A 12,135-nucleotide genomic window follows, 5' to 3' on the forward strand; every position below is an offset into this window, starting at 1 on the left:
ATATTAACTTTGATTGGATAACGGTTGGTTGTACAGGTATAAAGGAATCGAGATAAATATAGACTTCCATATATCAAAATCATCAGTATCGAAAAAAAATTTGATTGAGCCATGTCCGTCCGTCCGTCCGTCCGTCCGTCTGTCCGTTAACACGATAACTTGAGTAAATTTTGAGGTATCTTGATGAAATTTGGTATGTAGATTCATGGGCACTCATCTCAGATCGCTGTTTAAAATGAACGATATCGGACTATAACCACGCCCATTTTTTCGATATCGAAAATTTCGAAAAACCGAAAAAATGCGATAATTCATTGCCAAAGGCGGATAAAGCGATGAAACTTGGTAGATGGGTTGACGTTATGACGTAGAATAGAAAATTAGTAAGATTTTGGACAATGGGCGTGGCACCGTCCACTTTTACAAGAAGGTAATTTAAAAGTTTTGCAAGCTGTAATTTCGCAGTCGTTGAAGATATCATGATGAAATTTGGCAGGAACGTTACTACTATTACTATATATTTGCTAAATAAAAATTAGCAAAATTGGATAAACAACACGCCCACTTTTTAAAAAAAATTTTTTTTAAATTCAAATTTTAACAAAAAATTTAATATATTTACTGTATATAAGTAAATTAAGTCAAAATTCAACTCCAGTAATGATATGATGCAACAAAATACAAAAATAAAAGAAAATTTCAAAATGGGTGTGGCTCCGCCCATTTTCATTTAGTTTGTCTAGAATACTTTTAATGCCATAAGTCGAACAAAAATTTACCAATCCTTCTTAAATTTGGTAAGGGCATAGACTCTATGACGGTAACTGTTTTCTGTGAAAATGGGCGAAATCGGTGGAAGCCACGCCCAGTTTTTATACACAGTCCACCGTCTGGCCTTCCTCTCGGCCGTTAACACAATAACTTGAGCAAAAACCGATATATCTTTACTAAACTTAGTCCACGTACTTATCTAAACTCACTTTATCTTGGTACAAAAAATGGCCGAAATCCGACCATAACCACGCCCACTTTATCGATATCGAAAATTACCAAAAATGAAAAAAATGCCATAATTCTATACCAAATACGAAAAAAGGGATGAAACATGGTAATTGGATTGGTTTATTGACGCAAAATATAACTTTGGAAAAAACTTTGTAAAATGGGTGTGACACCTACCATATTAAGTAGAAGAAAATGAAGAAGTTCTACAAGGCGAAATCAACAGCGTTTGGAATCTTGGCAGGAATACTGTTAGTGGTATTGCATATATAAATAAATTAGCAGTACCCGACAGATGATTTTCTGGATCACCTGGTCCACATTTTGGTCGATATCGCGAAAACGCCTTCACATAAACATCTAAGGGCCACTCGCTTTTAAAACCCTCATTAATACTTTTAATTTGATATCCATATCGTACAAACACATTCTAGAGTCACCCCTGGCCCACCCTAATGGCGATTTCTCCAAAACGCGTCCACCTATAGACCTAATGCCCACTCCCTCTTAAAATGCTCAGTAACACCTTTCGTTATTTACCCATATCGTACAAACATTCTAGAGTCACCCCTGGCCCACCCTAATGGCGATATCTCAAAAAGGCGTCCACCTATAGAACTAATGCCCACTCCCTCTTAAAATGCTCAGTAACACCTTTCGTTTGATACCCATATCGTACAAACATTCTAGAGTCACCCCTGAACCACCCTAATGGCGATATCTCGAAAAGGCGTCCACCTATAGACATAATGCCCACTCCCTCCTAAAATGCTCAGTAACACCTTTCGTTTGATACCCATATCGTACAAACATTCTAGAGTCACCCCTGGCCCACCCTAATGGCGATATCTCGAAAAGGTGTCGACCTATAGACCTATTGCCTACTCCCACTTAAAATGCTCAGTAACACCTTTCGTTTGATACCCATATCGTACAAACATTCTAGAGTCACCCCTGGCCCACACTAATGGCGATATCTCGAAAAGGCGTCCACCTATAGACCTAATGCCCACTCCCTCTTAAAATGCTCAGTAACACCTTTCGTTTGATACCCATATCGTACAAACATTCTAGAGTCACCCCTGGCCCACCCTAATGGCGATATCTCGAAAAGGCGTCCACCTATAGACCTAATGCCCACTCCCTCTTAAAATGCTCAGTAACACCTTTCGTTTGATACCCATATCGTACAAACACATTCTAGAGTCACCCCTGGCCCACCCTAATGGCGATATCTCGAAAAGGCGTCCACCCATAGACCTAATGCCCACTCCCTCTTAAAATGCTCAGGAACACCTTCCGTTTGATACCCATATCGTACAAACTTTCTAGAGTCACCCCTGGTACACCTTTATGGAGATCTCGAAAAGGCTTCCACCTATAGAACTAAGGATTACTCCCTTTTAAAATACTCATTACCACCTTTCATTTGATACCCATATCGTAAAAACACATTCTAGAGTCACCCCTGGCCCACCTTAATGGCGATATTTCGAAAAGGCGTCCACCTATAGACCTAATGCCCACTCCTTTTAAAATGCTCAGTAACACCTTTCGTTTGATACCCATATCGTACAAACATTCTAGAGTCACCCCTGGCCCACCCTAATGGCGACATCTCGAAAAGGCGTCCACCTATAGACCTAATGCCCACTCCCTCTTAAAATGCTCAGTAACACCTTTCATTTGATTCCCATATCGTACAAACACATTCTGGAGTCACCCCTGGTCCACCTTTATGGCGATATCTCGAAACGACGTCCACCTATGGAACTAAGGATCACTCCCTTTGAAAATACTCATTAACACCTTTCATTTGATACCCATATCGTACAAACACATTCTAGAGTCACCCCTGGCCCACCTTAATGGCGATATCTCGAAAAGGCGTCCACCGATAGACCTAAGGCCCGCTCCCTCTTAAAATGCTCAGTAATACCTTTCATTTGATACCCATATCGTACAAACAAATTCTAGAGTCAGCCCTGGTCCACCTTTATGGCGATATCCCTAAATGGCGTCCATCCATAGAACTATGGCCTACTCTCTCTTAAAATACTCTTTAATACCTTCCATTTGATACACATGTAAATAACTTTTGAACAATTAGAAAGAGTTAAATTTCGCAATTAGTTTCCTATAACTGGCAGTGATGCGCATCCGTTGATACCACCTTCGACCATATCCGACCAATTTTCGACATGAACAATAAATGGCCTAAACAGTCTTAAACGAGAAAATATAGTAACGCGCCGGACGCCGCCGCCGCCGATATTTTTGACATTCGGCGGCGGCGTGCGAAAAACGACCAAAATCGGCGGCGTATATCTCTAGTAGGAACTAGGGCTGGGACTATCCGCATATTCGAATATCCGGATATCCGTTGGCACGGATAAAATCCGGACGGCATGGATATCCGGTCAATATTCGTTTGTGAAGCTATCCGGATATCCGGATTTATGAAGATCCGGTTAATAACCGTATTTTTGGATATCCAGTGAAAGCAACAAATTGATGTACCATATATGTATGTTTATTTAACGTTAATAACAATAAATTCATGGGGCATTTAAATCAATTAACAGCATTTTTTCACGATATAAACAAATGGCACTGTTCTTATTTTCACTTGTTTGTAAAATTGTAGCTTTTTAATTTTGACGTTAATTTAATAATCTACAAACATATTTTGTGAATAACTTTTCGATGTTTGCTTCGTTCAATTCTGATATGCAGATATCCAACTTTTATATTCCAGTATCCGGACATACGGATATCCGGATTTTCAGTTTACGTATCCGGATAGCCGGACAGCGGATATCCGGATAGCCGGATTTTTTGCTTAGCTATCCGGTTATTTGAATATCCGGTTTATCTGGACAGTTCACAGCCCTAGTAGGAACCCACAACTACCATTATTTTGTTGACGAAGCAATCGCTTCCAGTTACTTGTAAAATTATCGTCATTTACTATCGGCTATGACTATACTATAGTTTTGTGAACTAGCAGACTGAATGTTTCAAATATCAAACTCTTTGGCACATTCCGTTTCCCCTTCAAGTGACTTCATGCGATCATGTGTCACGCAAATTGTTTTTATACTCAGTTGAGCAGAGCTCACAGAGTATATTAACTTTGATTGGATAACGGTTGGTTGTACAGGTATAAAGGAATCGAGATAGATATAGACTTCCATATATCAAAATCATCAGTATCGAAAAAAAAATTGATTGAGCCATGTCCGTCCGTCCGTCCGTTCGTCTGTCCGTTAACACGATAACTTGAGTAAATTTTGAGGTATCTTGATGAAATTTGGTATGTAGATTGATGGGCACTCATCTCAGATCGCTGTTTAAAATGAACGATATCAGACTATAACCACGCCCATTTTTTCGATATCGAAAATTTCGAAAAACCGAAAAAATGCGATAATTCATTGCCAAAGGCGGATAAAGCGATGAAACTTGGTAGATGGGTTGACGTTATGACGTAGAATAGAAAATTAGTAAGATTTTGGACAATGGGCGTGGCACCGTCCACTTTTACAAGAAGGTAATTTAAAAGTTTTGCAAGCTGTAATTTCGCAGTCGTTGAAGGTATCATGATGAAATTTGGCAGGAACGTTACTACTATTACTATATATTTGCTAAATAAAAATTAGCAAAATTGGATAAACAACACGCCCACTTTTTAAAAAAATTTTTTTTTAAATTCAAATTTTAACAAAAAATTTAATATCTTTACTGTATATAAGTAAATTAAGTCAAAATTCAACTCCAGTAATGATATGATGCAACAAAATACAAAAATAAAAGAAAATTTCAAAATGGGTGTGGCTCCGCCCATTTTCATTTAGTTTGTCTAGAATACTTTTAATGCCATAAGTCGAACAAAAATTTACCAATCCTTCTTAAATTTGGTAAGGGCATAGACTCTATGACGGTAACTGTTTTCTGTGAAAATGGGCGAAATCGGTGGAAGCCACGCCCAGTTTTTATACACAGTCCACCGTCTGGCCTTCCTCTCGGCCGTTAACACAATAACTTGAGCAAAAACCGATATATCTTTACTAAACTTAGTCCACGTACTTATCTAAACTCACTTTATCTTGGTATAAAAAATGGCCGAAATCCGACCATAACCACGCCCACTTTATCGATATCGAAAATTACCAAAAATGAAAAAAATGCCATAATTCTATACCAAATACGAAAAAAGGGATGAAACATGGTAATTGGATTGGTTTATTGACGCAAAATATAACTTTGGAAAAAACTTTGTAAAATGGGTGTGACACCTACCATATTAAGTAGAAGAAAATGAAGAAGTTCTACAAGGCGAAATCAACAGCGTTTGGAATCTTGGCAGGAATACTGTTAGTGGTATTGCATATATAAATAAATTAGCAGTACCCGACAGATGATTTTCTGGATCACCTGGTCCACATTTTGGTCGATATCGCGAAAACGCCTTCACATATACATCTAAGGGCCACTCGCTTTTAAAACCCTCATTAATACTTTTAATTTGATATCCATATCGTACAAACACATTCTAGAGTCACCCCTGGCCCACCCTAATGGCGATATCTCCAAAACGCGTCCACCTATAGACCTAACGCCCACTCCCTCTTAAAATGCTCAGTAACACCTTTCGTTATTTACCCATATCGTACAAACATTCTAGAGTCACCCCTGGCCCACCCTAATGGCGATATCTCAAAAAGGCGTCCACCTATAGAACTAATGCCCACTCCCTCTTAAAATGCTCAGTAACACCTTTCGTTTGATTCCCATATCGTACAAACATTCTAGAGTCACCCCTGACCCACCCTAATGCCGATATCTCGAAAAGGCGTCCACCTATAGACATAATGCCCACTCCCTCCTAAAATGCTCAGTAACACCTTTCGTTTGATACCCATATCGTACAAACATTCTAGAGTCACCCCTGGCCCACCCTAATGGCGATATCTCGAAAAGGTGTCGACCTATAGACCTATTGCCTACTCCCACTTAAAATGCTCAGTAACACCTTTCGTTTGATACCCATATCGTACAAACATTCTAGAGTCACCCCTGGCCCACACTAATGGCGATATCTCGAAAAGGCGTCCACCTATAGACCTAATGCCCACTCCCTCTTAAAATGCTCAGTAACACCTTTCATTTGATTCCCATATCGTACAAACACATTCTGGAGTCACCCCTGGTCCACCTTTATGGCGATATCTCGAAACGACGTCCACCTATGGAACTAAGGATCACTCCCTTTGAAAATACTCATTAACACCTTTCATTTGATACCCATATCGTACAAACACATTCTAGAGTCACCCCTGGCCCACCTTAATGGCGATATCTCGAAAAGGCGTCCACCGATAGACCTAAGGCCCGCTCCCTCTTAAAATGCTCAGTAACACCTTTCATTTGATACCCATATCGTACAAACAAATTCTAGAGTCAGCCCTGGTCCACCTTTATGGCGATATCCCTAAATGGCGTCCATCCATAGAACTATGGCCTACTCTCTCTTAAAATACTCTTTAATACCTTCCATTTGATACACATGTCATACAACCACATTCCAGGGTTACCCTAGGTTCATTTTCCTACATGGTGATTTTCCTTATTTTGTCTCCATACCTCTCAACTGAGTATATAATGTTCGGTTACACCCGAACTTAGCCTTCCTTACTTGTTTTTTCTACATTTACTTTTCTTCTCTGTTGTTATATTGTTTATTTTGTTTTTTTTTTTTCCTTCTTTGTTTTATATTATTTCTTTTATTAACTTAATGACATCATCGACGCGTTGAGTGCGATCTTTGCTGAGCGCACGAGTCATTTAGGCTATGGCTAAAAAACACGGCGCGGGTGCAGGTAATGATAATATTTTGGAATCGATCGCAGCGGAAGAGTGTCGAAATTATTATTGTTGTGCGAATCACTTAGGAAATTATGTGCGTTTCTAACATTTTTTGTATCTGTATTCAGCTTATAAATGTTTCATATTTTTTAAGTTTCTCTTATAAAAATGCACATTTTTATCAGCATTTTTTCAACGTGCAAAGCATTGTTCTATTGTAATAATGTTTATTTATTGATTTAGAACTCTTTTTTTATAGCAGGAAACATACATATAAACATACTTACATACACTTAACCGATTGTGAATTTTTTTAAATTGCGAATCTTAAGTAACCGAGGGCAGTCATTTATTTCCTACACATTCAAAAGTTTAAACAAACACAAGTGGCTCGAAAAAAACTCACAAGCATTCGAAAAGTAGTTCGAATTTCATAGATACTCTGCAGTAATTAATTTTTGGTTGTTTATTTAATTTTTATACTCAGCGTGCTTTGCACACAGAATATATTAACTTTGATTGGATAACGATTGGTTGCACAAGTATAAAGGAATCCAGATAGATACAGACTTCCATATATCAAAATCATCAGTATCGAAAAAAAAAAATTTGAGGAGCCATGTCCGTCCGTCCGTCCGTCCGTCCGTCTGTCAGTTAACACGGTGACTTGAGTAAATTTTGAGGTATCTTGATGAAATTTGGTATGTAGGTTCCTGGCCACTCATCTCAGATCGCTATTTAAAATGGCCGAAATCCGACTATGACCACGCCAAGTGGAAAAATTTCCATAATTCTTTACCAAATACGAAAAAAGGGATGAAACATGGTAGTTGGATTATTTTATTGACGCAAAATATAACTTTAGAAAAAACTTTGTAAAATGGGTGTGCCACCTACCATATTAAATAGAAGAAAATGAAAAAGTTCTGCAGGGTGAAATCAAAAGCCCTTGGAATCTTGGCAGGAATACTTTTCGTGGTATTACCTATATAAATAAATAAGCGTTACCCGACAGATGATGTTCTGGGTCATTCTGGTCCACATTTTGGTCGATATCTCGAAAAGGCCTTCACATATACAACTAAGGGCCACTCCCATTTAAAAACCCCATTAATTAATTTGATACCCATATCGTACAAACACATTATAGAGTCACCCCTGGTCCACCTTTATGGCGATATCTTGAAAAGGCGTCCACCTATAGAACTAAGGCCCACTCCCTTTTTAAATACTCTTTAAACCCTTCCATTTGATATCCATGTCATGCAAACACATTCCAGGGTTACCCTAGGTTCATTTTCCTACATGGTGATTTTCCTTTATTTTGTCTCCAAAGCTCTCAGCTGAGTATGTAAAGTAAATGTTTTTCATATTTTTTTTTATTTAATACGAGTTGCCACACCTTATTCTTAAGTTCCGGTAATTTTTCAATAAAAAACAAGAAAATAAAGTGTTATGAATAATTTTACTAACGCCCTTCACAACAGTCTCTCTCTAACTTTACACAATGATTCAAACGTTTCTCTTATGATTGTAAGTGTCCTTGGTAGTCCTCCGAATTTATCCCCTTTAGAGTTACGGTTACAGCTTCTTTAATCTCCAGTACTCCCCATGATGAATGCCCTTGAGGTGCAACTTCATCTTAAGGAATAGTAAAGAGTCGAAGGGAGTAATATCGGAGATATAGGGTGGGTGCAGCAACCTTGGGGTACCTTTTTTGCCAAAACCTCTTGCACAACAAACGTGGAATAGGTCTGTGCATTGTCGTGATGCAAGATCCAGCCATATTTGGCGAGTTCGGGTCAAAAACACGTGCCCGCAGCCTAAAACGCCAATATAGAATTTTCCATTGAAAGACAAGTACGGAAAGGACAACAATTCAGAAGGTTTCCTGGATGGAGATTCGGTACTGTTATACAACCCTCACCGGCGGAAAGGTGTTCCTTCAAAATTTCAGAATAGGTGGGAAGGACCGTGTAAAGTTTTGTGTTTTTTAAATAATTTGCGAATATTAATTTTCATTATCACATTATCATTTCTTCTATTTGCCATAACTTCTGAACGGGTAAACATATTTTAGCTATTTCCATTTTGAAGACATTGTAGAACTCTATAATTTAAGTTCAAGCTTTTAAATAAGATTAAACGCAACTTTATTAAAACCTTCTTATGTGACGTGTCTTTAAAAGCAGCGCAAGCTGAGGAATACGCAGTCAGTTTGATTTTAACACGCTATAAATAAATTACGAGAGTAATTTGATTGTCAAGTACTACTACCAAAGTAGTGTTGTTAATAAAGAACATTTTAAGACAGTTCAGCGATTCCAACTATAACAGAAGGTGTAGAATAATTGACAGTCTTTAAAACTCGTTACAATATTTTCTGAGGCTTTGCAAACTGCTGAATACCGCTTTCTCAGAAAATGTTGACTGCCAAAGGCGCATAGCACTTTTAGTAACTGTTTAAGGCAAGGTTTTTTGTAGAAGCAAAGACAAAGGCACATTCAGAAGAAACCTCAGACTATCTTAGCAGAAGCTTCACACCTTTCTCAAGCAATCCTTCGCCATCTTTGGAAGTTTAAAATTCCTGTGGCTTCAAAAAATCTTTATTTTTCGCTACATTTGATGGTTGCTTGCCGTAAGAGAGAGCATTCAAAGTAAAACGTTTGTCCAGGACGCCGAAAAAATACGGACAAACCATATATAATCTCGTTCATGATAAAGCTTTCGGAAAAAAAACAAAAATAACTGCTTAGCTTTTGGCACATTGTTTAGGATCCGCGTGGTTTGCAGAGAGTGCACCTGAAACTGTCTTCAGATTGAATGTCATGAGACATTCGTTGGGTCTGCTGGAAAAAACTCGGAAAATGTTACCCTCTGCACTAGATTTCTTCTCTAACTGTTGTTGAATAACGTTGATTTTATTGTAATTAACTGATTCCCAATAGATGGCGCTCCTAAGCACTTTTTCGAACTTTTTTTCATACAATCACAAGTTTCGTTGAAGTTTATATCTCGCGTTATATTTATCATAGAGAAAATAATAAGGTCGGACTTTTTCAGGGTTTCCAATTCCTCCGAAGGCGACTAGGGCCAGTTTCTCCTCCATGCATCGGACCACTTTGGAATTTTTTGCTTAAAAATCACCGAGACGGGACCTACATATTTTATGTCGACTAAGAAGGACATGTGAGCTCATTCATAATTTATTGATTGGCCCATAACCGCCTAATCCAGATTTTGGCTGCTTCGCAATTTGATTTCGAACAGTTCGGGGAGTACCTACTCAATTACAACGGGAATTCATAAAAATTATGGTATGTGCTGATCCTTTTATATTGGGTCTATTTCCAGGATTTGAAGTATCGTGCAAATATATTCGATAGTAGAAAGTCCTCGCTACCTTGCAACAGGTGGCTCGAGTAGCACCTGTCGGGAAACAGAGAGCAAGTGGCTAGCGAACTTTCAGTCTCTACTGGCAGCCACATTCAGTTCGAAGTGCCTGCACGGGAAATCGTATAAATTGTTCTCTGCTTCTGCCAAGGCAGCCAAAGTGATGGAATTGGCATATCTAGCGATTTGGCTAAACATTTGCGGCTACCAGCTAAATAGTTATTATTATTCTGGGTACTTGTAAATAAATTTTAGTTTAAATCTTTTATCCAATTTATTATTTTTTTAATTTTAATTTTTTCAAACTTCATTATCGTAAATATTATTATATTTTTCAATAATAACATTGGAAAACTGGTTTCGATATTTGCTTCAAAGTCGAGGTTATTGCACAGCTGAGCCCACAAGCGCGCGAAAAATGAGAAAATAATAAAAAAATAAAAAAAATTTAACACAGGTAACAACAACTCGCTTCTGGTTCACCTTCACAAAACAACTCGAGTTTTTTGTATTTTGTATTTATTATATTTGCATGCATACGCTGAGTGCTTTATATGTGATAATAATTTTATCTCCAAATGCACATTCAATTTTTTGTTTTTTTTGCACTTCAATCACCTACGAGTAGTACAGTAAATCCATTTACACCTTTTACCTTTGTTTCCATTATTCACTTTCAACTTTATTATTATTTATTTATTTACACTCAATAAATTATTTTGCTTATCTCCGTACCGAACAAATCCAACACGTTTGGCGTTTGAAAAACAACTGAAAACTGAATTCAACGGACGTTTGGTACATCGGTCGGGTATGGGCAGTGTTTGATTGTTGCGTTTGGTAGCTTGCCGGCTGGTTGGTTGAATTTCAGAGTGGCTGGCGTGAGTATTCGGAGCAACAGCTGCTGCAGCACAACCACCACCACTACGTCCACCAACAGATTCAATGTGAGCACCTCAATCAGTCACCGTTGTCGTCATCGCCAAAGCATATATATATGTGCACATGTATACCGCCTTTACACACCACTGACGCTCACTTTGCCGGCAAACGACGCACGTACTGAAGCGTCGAAACACTTGGTGTTCAGTCAATTTCGAAATAAGCGACTTTGAGTATTCGTGGGATACCGTAGAGCACAGTGTTATAGAATTTTCAAAATATTTAAAAGTGTAAGCGACTTCGTCTGTATGGGAACCTGTTTCGAAGAGTTCGAAATCAACGATTGTGCCAAAATAAAAAGTGGTCCCAACAGTGGCGCAGTGAGGTTTTCTTGCGCCCGGGGAAAAATATTTTACATTGCTTTTGATGAAGCAAATATATCAATGATATCATCAAAATTTATCATTTCAAATTTTCCTTTTTCCACACTTAAAAATGTTAGATCACCTAGGCGACCTTAGCCCATCGTTGATCGTAAATATGCCAAAATCAGTTTTAATTTGCTGAATTAACGTTCGCAGCTAGCAATTGATACTGAGATATTTAGGAGTATTGAAGTGCTACTATCAAGTTTGGAAAAACATCTTCTCCATACAAGATTATAAAAGTAAGTAATTCTAACGGAGTTTTAGGTTCAATTTCTTTTCTACTGCGATGTAATATATTCCAGAAATCAGTTATAATAATAATACAAATTATCCACGAAGTTCTACTTTGCGGACCATTCGGCGACTCCCCCCGTGAGTAGCGTCCGGGGCAAGATGCCTCTTCCCCTCTCAGTACGTCACTGGTCCCCAATTGGTGTATTCAAAAGAAAATTTCTCCGGAAGTTTTATGGTCCTTTCCGTAATACCATGTGATGTGAACATACTGCAGTGAGCAAAAGGCCAATGAAGCACCGGACCAGAAAAAATACGTATGGACCAGAGA

At 38.3% G+C, this 12,135-nt stretch overlaps 1 protein-coding gene across 6 annotated transcripts in view; it reads right to left on the bottom strand.

Moving 5' to 3' along the window:
• LOC137250497 (uncharacterized) overlaps window positions 1-11,093 on the bottom strand; it is a 178,729-nt gene extending 167,636 nt beyond the window's left edge. For 3 of the 6 annotated variants that reach the window (XM_067783393.1, XM_067783391.1, XM_067783392.1), the window contains exon 1: window positions 10,919-11,093. The gene's annotated coding sequence lies outside the window, so the exon portion shown is untranslated. The remainder of the gene's footprint in view (window positions 1-10,918) is intronic. The other 3 variants (XM_067783395.1, XM_067783394.1, XM_067783397.1) reach the window with 3 other exon arrangements.
• Between the last annotated feature and the right edge of the window lie 1,042 nt (window positions 11,094-12,135).

Source organism: Eurosta solidaginis, chromosome 4 (genome assembly GCF_040869045.1).
Source record: "Eurosta solidaginis isolate ZX-2024a chromosome 4, ASM4086904v1, whole genome shotgun sequence".
NCBI classification, from domain to species: Eukaryota; Metazoa; Arthropoda; class Insecta; order Diptera; family Tephritidae; genus Eurosta; species Eurosta solidaginis.